Consider the following 11,508-nt stretch of genomic DNA (forward strand, 5'->3'; position numbering starts at 1 on the left):
GAGGCTTCAGGGGAGCAGCTTTAAAGCTCTGTGCCTCCAGCTGCTCCCCACTCCTGCCGCCCACTGCTGGGGCTAGCTTGGGTGGTGGACAGCAGTGGTCACTGCGACACTGTCCTAGTGGCAAAAGTACAAAAAATTGTTTACAATTCTTTACATCAATTCTTTACGTGAGCAGCATCAGCCTGGGAAATAATTTTTTGTGGGTCTAAAGTACTCAGCGTAGACGTTTTTGATGATATATGAACATAAATAAATAAACATATTATTGCCATTGCCAGAGGGAGTTAAGCATCACTTAGACTTTATTGTGGCACTTTGTAAAGGAGAAAGCCTCAAACAGCAAAGAGCAAAACCATCCCAGGAGTAGAAAGGTGTTTTCATCGTAACATTTCAAGGGGTGAATACCCTTGAAGTCAAAGTAAGCTGAATTGACAACGTATAAACAGAGAATGGAGGTTATGTTCATCACACAATTTGCTGTGAAGGGAGAATGTGTGAATATTTTAAAACTCTGTTTTATTTCACCGAGGTTTGGAAGGTTTCTATAAGTTTCTGCTGGGACAGTTCCCACATTTAACATGGTTACACTCAGTTAGTTATCTGGAGACGAGGCAAAATTCCTTTTGAGAAAAAAAGGAGATATGATGTGAATCTCTCAAGTTTGCAGTCATGAGATAGAGGCTGGAAGAGGGAATCTGGTGCTTCCTAGGATAACGAAGGATATCTTAGCTGCCTAGCATTAGAGTCTGATTCAGAAGATAACAGTTTAGTTTCTGAAAAGAAATAATGCTGCTGCTATTAAGCAGTACCTTGTTAGTCTGACAAATGAGCACTAATAGAGCACCTAACTGTGGAAAAAGATAATGGTGAGAAAGAACAAAAGCTACAGGAGTAAAATTCTTATATTTTTGATATAAAGATGGACAAGAAGACCTGGAGAAGAATTTGGACCCACACAGTGTGTTTTCTACCGAGAATTAAGTGCCTCAAATCTGTGAGAAAGGGACACAACAAAATGCAGAAGCTGCAGTCCCTGAAGAACAAGTTGTCACTCTGTGTAGCTGATTTTCTCTTCCATGCGAGCTCTCACATTAACTTTGCTGCTTTACAGCTGTCAAGCCTACCACCTTCTGGAATTATTCAAAATTATTTTTACAGGAAACTTAATGGTTTATTGCAACATCTATTATCATGGGTTCCACCATAGGAAAGTGTTGCCCAGCTCTTTATAGCTGCGTACATATTTTGTGTTGTAATGCTTTGTTAGTAGAAATTCAAGTGTTAAAACTGTTTTAACGCTGTTTAGATTTACAATACCTAGATGTGATATACTTAAGTAGTAGAGACTAGTCTAGATGCTGATCATGGTTGGATTGGCACAGACATTTCTGAATGTGACACCTCTAACATCCTTACTTCCCACTGTAATTATAATTCTCCTAGTTTCTGAAGATCAGATGCTGCACATGTCTGCCCTTTTCAGCCCCTGAGTGGCCAATCTTGGCTGCTTCAACGGGACTCAGTAGAAATTAGCAGGTTTTGGTAAAAACATTCAGTGATGTTAGTTAAACACTAAATGCTCTCAACTGTGTGTTCAACCCCTAACCCTCACAGGACCAAACTTGAAACCAGACAGAATCCTGCATTCAGTCTTTTAAAGTAAGCCAGTTTTAAAAGGAGTAGGTGAACTGCTGCACTTGATAACATGATATGATACTTGGCAAGAACAATTAAAAAATCCTCTTATATTCCTGTCCCATAAGAAGTCATTCCACTCAAATTTTGAAAAAATACATTTCTACTCAGCTGTGAATCTGTAAACTAACTGCTGGAATATACATTCTGAAGGTGTTCTCTTGCTTAACTTTCAAGTGACATGAGGATTTCAGGGTGTCTTTCATGCTTATTTCAGATAACATATGATGCTTTAATGGCAATAGCCGCCAGGTTAGGAAGCTGTTCTTGTAGGAAGATGCTTGGTTTGAGGCCTAAGTGTTAGCCGGTCTTCTAGCTGTCATCAGCAAATAGCAGTTCTGAGAACAAATATCCACCTTCTACAGGATGATATAACAAGTAATAAGTAAATTGGACTGATCTGACTCTAGTTCAAATTCTATTCTATCCCTTTCACTAACCTGTATATCATCTCCTCACACACACAGATAATGTTATAAGAATACATATTTAGTTTAAAACCATCAGTTTTAACTGTCATAATAATACCATCAGCACTGCACAACTGAAACTGGCTGAACAGCAAACTCCTACTACCACAGTTATTCATGAAGGGAACTTCCAGGAAATGTCAGACCACCTTTCCTGTTTATGCCAGCAGAAGGGCTCTGACTGGTTTTTGGCAGCCAGGATTCTCTCCATGTGAGGAGCCACAGCAGGGGGAATCAGAATAAAGAAGGCTCCAGTGAAGCCTTCCTCTCAGATTAGGTGGTGAATAATTCAGCTGCTATTACTTCAACTCACTATTTCTTGGCATACAGAAGAATGCTAAATAGACACCAATAGACATCTTCAGTTGCTTGAAAAGTTTCTTTGAAATCATCCAGCTTGTGTTGTTGCAATTCAGACTGAATAACTTAAGTTGGAAATGACCACTATATTATTTAGATATCTGTTCATGGATGTATATGCATTGCTCTGAGTGGATCAGATAACACTCATCCTGATCATATTTATTATGCAGTAAAACATTGAGATTACAGAAATTACTGTCTTACTCAGAAAGGAATTCCCTTAGAGGGTTTATACAATACAGAAAATGAGAATACTAAATCATAGTTCTTCTGACAGGCTTGAGCTGAAAAAATGATTCATAGAAAAATACTTAAAATTACATGTCATTAAAAAAGAAATGTGACATCTGCAGAGATTTTTACCAAGTTATTCAGTAGGATATATAATGGCACATCTTTAAGGTAATACAGAAGAGAGTCATTATACCACTTTATATTACGCACGAGCTTTTCAGTATGTGTATTCGTGTGTTTCTTGTAGGACAACAGACCACCATCTTTCTACAATGATGTTTACATTTAAAACATTTTAAAAGGTTTGACTTGAACATAGTTCTAAGAGAGACCACCTGATCTGCTGAGTCAATGCCCTGCATTCACATCATATACCTTTTCTGATTTATTCCTGTCTTGTTTCATGTCCTTTTAAATGCAGACAAAATATTTCAAATTATCTTGCATTTATTTGCAGGGAAGGAACACACATACAAGCAGGATTGTTCACAGTGGTGCTGCTGCATTCTACCTTGCATATTCCCACACCACTACTACAGCTTGAGGCAAGTGAACTTCATCCTTCCTTTTCTGTCCTGTGTATTCATATATAAGGCTGCTCAGACCCAGAGATGAGCAGCATTATCCCATGCAATACCCACACTGGTGATAAAGATTCAGAAAGCAGATGGATCCCAGCAGGACCTCAGTGTTCAAGCTGCAGTTGAGAAGCCAGACATTAAGGCATAAAACCCCCCCCCATGTCCTAAATTTAGGATGCAGTATCGAAGTAATAAATCACTGGATCCCAGGATGCCATGTTTTTAGTGCTCCTTCAGACGGTATCAGTGCTACCATAGTTACAAAGTGTTTCAACCTACCACAAAGAAATGCAGTATATACAACTCAAGGTATCAACAGAAGAACAATGTTCTCAAGAAGTTCTCAGAGTGTGTGGGATGATTTCCTAGTCATGATGCCAAAACAATCCCCAAAGGGTCACATGAATTTAGGTCATGCCAGCTACTCTCCTGCACATTCTTCAGTCACAGAAAAGGTCCAGAGAGAATATTCCCAAGGTCATATTTCCTTTTGGGGCATGAAGAACCCTCTGTATTTTTCAGAACTCAGTAGGAGCTGTTCCCCACCCCTCCTATAATCCGGTCCTATCTGCAATTTCTCCATGGCTTTTCCGATTAATATTGTTTTTCTAATATCTCCAAAATTACTACATGGTTCCTGGGTTTAATTTGGCTGTGGAGCAGGAAAACATGTAGATATACTTTCTATGTTATTCAGTGGTCTTTAAAACAAAAAATACAATTCTGCTTATTCTCTTGAGGCCAGGTTTAGCCTACATGTCTTGAGCCAGACTGGTAAAACAGCAATTTTTTTTCACCTTGCCCTTTGTTGTTGTGCAAGTGTCTTGGATCAGAAGGAGATGTGGAATGTGTGCAAAAAGTGTCTTCACAGATTTCCCCATTCCTCATTCAAAGAAAACTGAGACAAAATCACTTCTCCTAAATACGTGAATGTAACAAATATAAAACACTAGTTTTGGAAGGTGATGAGGGGGCAGGCAAAGGAGAGTGTTATTTGAAAGAACTCAGTAGATCAATTGACTGGTTAAAAGATCATATACTGTTCTTCCAGATGTCCCACCTTTGCATCCACAGTGTTTACTTCAATATATGAAAGTTTTATCTTACTCATTTTAGCAATACCCAGGCATTATCTTGAGAGCATTAATTTTTCCTCTGTATGTTTGTCTGTGCTATACAATTAAGGAGTAATTTTGTCTTTACTGTTGAATGCTTCCTTTCTTTTTCTGAAAATAATAGCTAATTCCTCATTCATTCTTAATGCTGTTGACTTTGTTTCTTTTAGGGTCTGAGCACAGAAACTGAGAGGATTTATTTATTCTAATATAGATTACTACATTCATCAGATTTTTTTAAGAGCTTCCTTTCTCAGGAATTATTTCACTACACAGATGTGTTCATGCTGCCACTCCGTGGCAGTGATGAGAGAAGTAAATCCAAAATATCTGTGTTTACATTGCCCTTAAAAAACTCTCAGAATGATTCTTAAGATATATTACATATCGTACATACATTTTTTGTGTGCAGAACAAGAATTTGCTTATATAGTTCAGCTGCTCAAGTTCACACCAGGTATGAGGAAGCCGTGACTGCAATTAAAGCCAGGATACTATTGCAGATTTCCCAAATAATACCAAGATACTCAAGAGTAGAATTTGCTTCTTATTTACTCTGGGGCTTTTAAGCTAGCATTATTGCATATAAAGAACAACCTAGTCGTCTTCCCATGTCCAGTGGAGGTATTTGAACTAGAGTTTCTTCTTTGCTTTGCTTTGCTGGTATAAATTCCATGTGAGGCAGAAAATACTCTTTGTATTCTGCTACAGAACAAACTTCTTTTTTCTGGGTCAGTCGGCTAGCCAAATGATACTTATTTTTCTGCTTTACTGGAGCCCTTGTATATCTGTCAGGGCCAAAACATCTCCAGTCCCAAGAGCTGGTTTACTGGAGTAGCATATACAGAAATTTAAAAGCGGCAACAGAAAGTGTTGATCTCGAGCAGAGAGGCAGCTGGCAGGCCTCTGTAATTAAATTCCTGGCACCTCTTGTATGTTTTTATAATTTTCCCTCAGTCAGCAGATAAAACTAGAAGTGTCAGATCCCAGAATTCACTGCACATTCTTTTAAATGTCACCATATATTTGCCACAGCTCAGTTAGGCTCCTACAATTTTCCATTTACAAATATAGTTCATTACTTGTTTCTGAAATATCATTCCACACAAGATTTCAGGTCTTCAAGTGGTCTGAGGTCTTCCTACTCCCTCCCAGACATGGCCATACTAGCTGGTCCTGTCTATATCCAATGCCCTTCTGCTTGGATTATGGCTTGACAGGACCACATCCCACTGTCCTTGAAAAAGTATCTGTATTGAAAAATATTTTAGTTAAAAAGAACCAAGAAAAGGGTACAGGGAGATGAAACAATTACATCTTCTAACAGTTTAACCAGAGTCTTTTTCTGTCCTACAACACAACTAATCTTCAGCAAAGGCTCCCCGTAACCTTGAATCTCTACACGGTTATGTGGATCGAATGTCAATACGATACCTTTCCTCCACAATCCCCTGGTTTCCTGGTAATAGTTCAAGCAACTATTGAAAATATCTCTTATATTTTGTTTTCTGCACTCTCTGTGCTTGTTCCTGCCATTGTTTTTAGCCTGGTGCTGATTCAAGCCACTGAACCTCAGCTGTGGTTACATTACTGTATCATGGAAATTCAGTTCTGGTCTCCACAGTTCAAGACAAGCTGCTACTGGAGAGGCTCCAGTAGCGGCCACAAAGATAATTTGGGGTCTGGGACATCTCTTGTGAGGATAAACTGTGGGAGCTTAGCATTTTTAGTCTAGAAAAGAGAAGACTGAGAGAAGATCTCATCAACACATACAAATATCTCAAAGGCGGGTGCCAAGAGGATGGTGCCAGACTCTCTTCAGTGGTGCCCAGCGATAGTATGAGGAGCAAAAGCCACAAAATAAAACACAAGAAGTTCCACCTCAACATGAGGAAGAGCTTCTTTACATTGAGGGTGGCTAAGCACTGGAACAGGCTGTCCAGAGTTCATGGAGTCTCCCTGTCTGGAGGTATTTAAAACCCACCTGGATGCATTCCTGTGTCACCTGCTCCAGGTGACCCTGCCTTGGGAAGGTATTGGACAGGATGACCTCCAGAGGTTCCTTCCCACCCTAAAAATTCTGTGATTCTGTGATTCTGTTGTCATCTTAGAGGACCAATGGGCTAAACCTCTTCTTATTGGAGGAAAACCTATCTCAACACTAAACCTTTATGCCATAGAAGGGTAATCAGGTAAGACCTTGGATTAAAAGGGTCAGTATCACAAAGTGAGTAGAACTTCATTAAACTGCTTAGATTTCCATAAGATGATTTGCAAGATGCCTTAAAATCTTACCAGTAGCTTGTTTCTGCATCATTGAGAAACGGCTTTCATCTCTAGCATTCTTTCACACATGTTCTTTATAAAAGACAGTTGCACTGAGTCCTAAATTGATTTAAATTTTGCATTCTTATGTGAAAAGTAAGAATCTGCTTCAGAATTGTTCTTTTCTAGACCTTTCCTCAGAATGTGAACCTGGAATGCAAATACAATATCACAGAATAGAATATGCACATAGAATATCCCAGGCCCATAAATAAGGAACTGCAGTACACATGGGAAATTTATTGTTGGGTTTTGCAACTGCATTAGATAAATTTTCCTGGAATTGGAACCTTAAAGTGATAGACTTGATTTTGCAGTCAATTATTATTTTTATTTACTCTATCTGATTATAAAGCAGAATAAAAAATTAATAAATTCAGCAGTGCAGGAGATTCTGAGGACTGCACCAGCCCTGACATAAACTTTGAGAATATTTATATAATCAGTTCAAGTAGCCAGTTGATGCAACAGCAATTTTCATGATTCCTTCTGAGAGTTCAATACCAAGAAGGACACATTATGTGTGCTGTAGAGAGACCAACATCCTGCCAAAGAAGCTCATGGTATACAGGGCCAAATGCATCTGAAAGAAAGGACACCAGCTACCTTTACACACTCTTCACTTTATGCCCCTATTTACCTGAGCATTCTATCATTTTGTTACCACATGTGTAGAGACAAATTTTTTCTACTCTTTGGTAGTAGCAACCATGCCCTGCTTTTTAAAAAGATCTGCTCTTGTGGTGTAAGATACCTCTCATATTGATGTCTTGATTCGCTTTATCTAACAACCCTTCATTCAAAGACACAATACTTCTTCCACTCAAGCAGAAAACTAGAGTTATCTAGATTGTTGCTTCATTTAAAGTTATTTTCCTCAAACCTATCTCCCAAAAGGCATTGCCCTCTTATAAACTGGCTGAATTTACTGCTCCATAAAGTGTACTGGAGATATCCACTTATTCAAAACATACTCAGAATGAAAATTATTCAGAAAATATACAGAAATGCAATAGGGGATTTTCATTAATTCTGTTCACCCTTCAAAACACTAGGTTTGCAGCTGCTCTGTTATATCCAAGATTGCACAAGGCTAAAATACCAGCAGAATTTCTGGTAGAATATCCTACAGCAAGTACAAGAGGAAAAGCATTTCTATTCACCACAACAACTGAGAAAAAAATATTACTGGTGTCAATGGTTGTGCAGGATGCCCAGGGCAGACCATGCTCCATAAAACACCTCCAACATCTTATCATTCTCTGCCTGAATGGAGGTTGTAGCCAGGTGGGGGTCGGTCTCTTCTCCCAGGCAACTGATGAGAAGAGAGGGAACACTGTCTCAAACTGTGCCACAGAATGTTGAACACTAGGAGGAATTTATTCAAAGAAATGCTGATTAAACATTGGAATGGGCTGCCCAGGGACGTGGTGGAGTCACCACCCCTGGAGGTGTTTAAGATAAGACTGGGTGTGGAGATACATAAATAAACCCCTCAAAACAACAAAAAACATTTTCACACTGTTTATTGCAGGCTTCATTTCAGCCTTGATATTATTCACTCAGTGCCATGATCCAGCTGACAGGGTGATGTTGGGTCAAAGGTTAGACTCAATTATTTTAGAGAACTTTTCCAACATATTTTATTCTGTGATTCTGTGAAATCTCCTGCCCAATCTGCTACAACGGTGATTCTGTGCTCCCTCTCATTAAGCTCTCTGCAAATACGTAAACTAACAGATTTATTGCTCAAAATACAGTTTCTACATTCTGTTTTCTATATGATCATGCTTCCTGTTCTTGTAGTGCCAAATCAGTGCAGAAAATTAAAAGCAGACTGTCCTATTTGAAAGTATAAGACATTTGGAGTAGTCTGCAGGTCTGACTTTTGTAACAGAACAAAGTGCAGGTGATTATAAGTTAATTTTACATAAAGTAATTCCAACGATTTCCAGCAACCAGTATAAGAGTAGCTCATGGTATGTCACCATGATAGATTTTTACACTAAATTAAATTAACTGTTTCTTTAGCATGATGAAGTTTCAACTTTGGGTTTGAAAAAGTTCTTGATGTGTGATAAACCTCAAAGCACCCTCCAACAGGTAGAACTTAACCCAAACCTGATTCCTGGCTTGTACACTTACTTAAGATAAGTAAAGTTATATCAATGTTGTTATTTTCAAATCAAGAACGCTTATCATTAAGCATGATGCTTCGTAACTTCGAAAACCTTCACCTATTTTGAAAGCTGTCACTTAAGATACATAAATAAACCCCTCAAAACAATAAAAAACATTTTCACACTCTTTACTGCAGGCTTCATTTCAGCCTTGATATTATTCACATTCTAATGAATACTGAAATGAGTCCCAAAAGGGTAATGTGTGAGTTTCAGGTGACTTTTTCCAACTACAGAGATGTGAACTGAAATAAATTATGCAGAAGCCAAAGTAATTGGAATCGCTTTCTAGAAGCTCACAGTTGAAGGCTGGGATATTTATAATTCTAAAGACGTCGTGTTATGGCTGTTCTGGCCATTTGACATGAGAGGAAGTTTAGGAAGGCTTAAGAGCAGAATGTCAAATAGGAGCAAGGTAAAAGCACAGAACCAAGAGCTCCAAATTATAAATAATTTTCATCACTATTTTGTTTTGTGACTATCTAATTTTCATGTCTCAGTTTAGCCAGTAATATTGTTCACATATTTAATGAAGATTCGCTTAATTACTGAACTTCTTGTTTTCAAAAATAATTTACAATTTCAGAACTTTAGGTAATCTAAAGACTTTATGATCACTTAATCAGAAATTACATGTTCAGTCAAAAACTTGCCTTCAATCTGCTTATGACCTTATGACAAATGCCTTTAACCAGCTTAGGGAGCACAAGAACAGCACAGAATACCAGAATGACTTATTAATTTGCTTAGGGATCTCTCACATGTCGAAGTGAGTGGGAAGATGAAATGATTCTAATTACCAGGTCATGCAGCAGCAGCATTTCTGAAAAATTCCTAGGAGAGGACTGGGGACTGAAGAATGCTGAAGTGTTTTGCTGCAAATGATCAAGCACAGACATGATGGTTGATAGATCCTCTTTCAAAGTAATTATTGAGGACAGTAGGCAGTTTTCAGTACAATCTCTAATTTTAGGCTGAACCCAGCAGAGTACTGTTACGAGGATTAATTCCTTAAGGCCTTTAAAAGGTTTTAAGCACAGAGTCACATAAACACTAAGTGGTGTTGGGGCCCTCCCCCTGCCATGTGGTCCTGGCAGAGGGGCCCTGGGGGGAGACACGGGGTTTCCCTGTCCCTGCTCAGCCTCGTTCCCCATTGGTTGTTTTGTGTTCCCCTGCACGGGCAAGGACCCTCGGGTCCCGGGATTGCCGCAGTTCCTCAGCAGAGCCCCGGCCATGTGGCTGGGGAAATAAACATCTCTCTGAAAATATGTACCAAGAATCCGTCCATATAGTTCTTTTCCATGGGCCTCATTGTGTGATACGCGTGTTGCAGTATTCCCACTGTAACAAAGTGGCATTATTTTTTTACTAGAAAAAGGTCGAGTCATATTTTCATTTTTCTTTGCCATAGGCAGCTACAGAACACCTGCTTTCCTTACAAAAATATGAATAGATGTGAGTTATGAGATCAAAACTGTATGGTGAAAAACTGGAGCTGTCTTTTTCTGTATATGGCACATAATTAATGTTTGGAACTCGCTGCCGCAAGTCATTGCAGAGATAAAAAATACATTAAAACAAATGAGTTTACATATTTGTTGCTGGTTTTTTCTGTAGTACTTAATATGATGATACTCAAAATTACAGTCACCAAGTTACAGATTCCTCAAAAAATCAGATTATCAGAAAAGAGGTCATCAGCATCTACATACTTGACACGACTATGTCAACTATGTCAAAATAACTCCCAGCAAGTGAGACATCAAAAATTACTTCCTAATGTGGAACTAAAGCCTTCTTAAAAAACAAGAATTGTTAAAGCTGTCTAAAGATAATAAAAATATATGAGGGCTTTTACGAAATCACTTCATTATATAAGATCACCACCAATTACCCATGATCAAATCGAACTTCCTTTTTAAGGGAAGAACCTTGTGTAAAACTATGGACATTTTATTTTTAACCTGGTGGGGAAGAAATAACAGAACATATTGTTTGAGTGCTGGCCTACATCCCTATTGAATGTCTTTCATGATGTAAACCTCTAAAAATTAAGATACAACAGCAAAGGAGACTCACTGCCCAACCACTTCATAGCTCAGCGGAATGGGGCTGCCAGAACTCTCATGCCAAGGTGTGGGGATGCTGTACCAGCTTTCCCAGGAGAGCAGCAGGACAGAAAACGTAACTACTTCTAATCTCAGCCTTCAAAAATTCTGACGGGACTTTTTAATGTGATGCAGAATCCTTTCCTATTTCACCAGCTGAGTGTTAAAGGAGACACTGTCTTTCTCATCATAGCCAGATAGGTGAAACCTTAACACAACACTGAACACCAGTCTTGTGAAAATAGGGGGTTTTTCCAGCACTTTGTTGTTTTAAAGGTGACTAAATGTGAAAGAGCCTTTATGAAAGAGGACCATCCAGCAACCCATATACATGACAAAGAATGTAATTTAGGACAATCATTATTATAACCAGTAAAGAAACACATAAATCTGTTTCTTAATCTAAAGTTACTTAAAGTAACTGTATTCTATTATCA

The sequence above is a fragment of the Corvus brachyrhynchos genome, unplaced genomic scaffold, assembly GCF_000691975.1.
Source record: "Corvus brachyrhynchos isolate BGI_N302 unplaced genomic scaffold, ASM69197v1 scaffold90, whole genome shotgun sequence".
NCBI classification, from domain to species: domain Eukaryota; kingdom Metazoa; phylum Chordata; class Aves; order Passeriformes; family Corvidae; genus Corvus; species Corvus brachyrhynchos.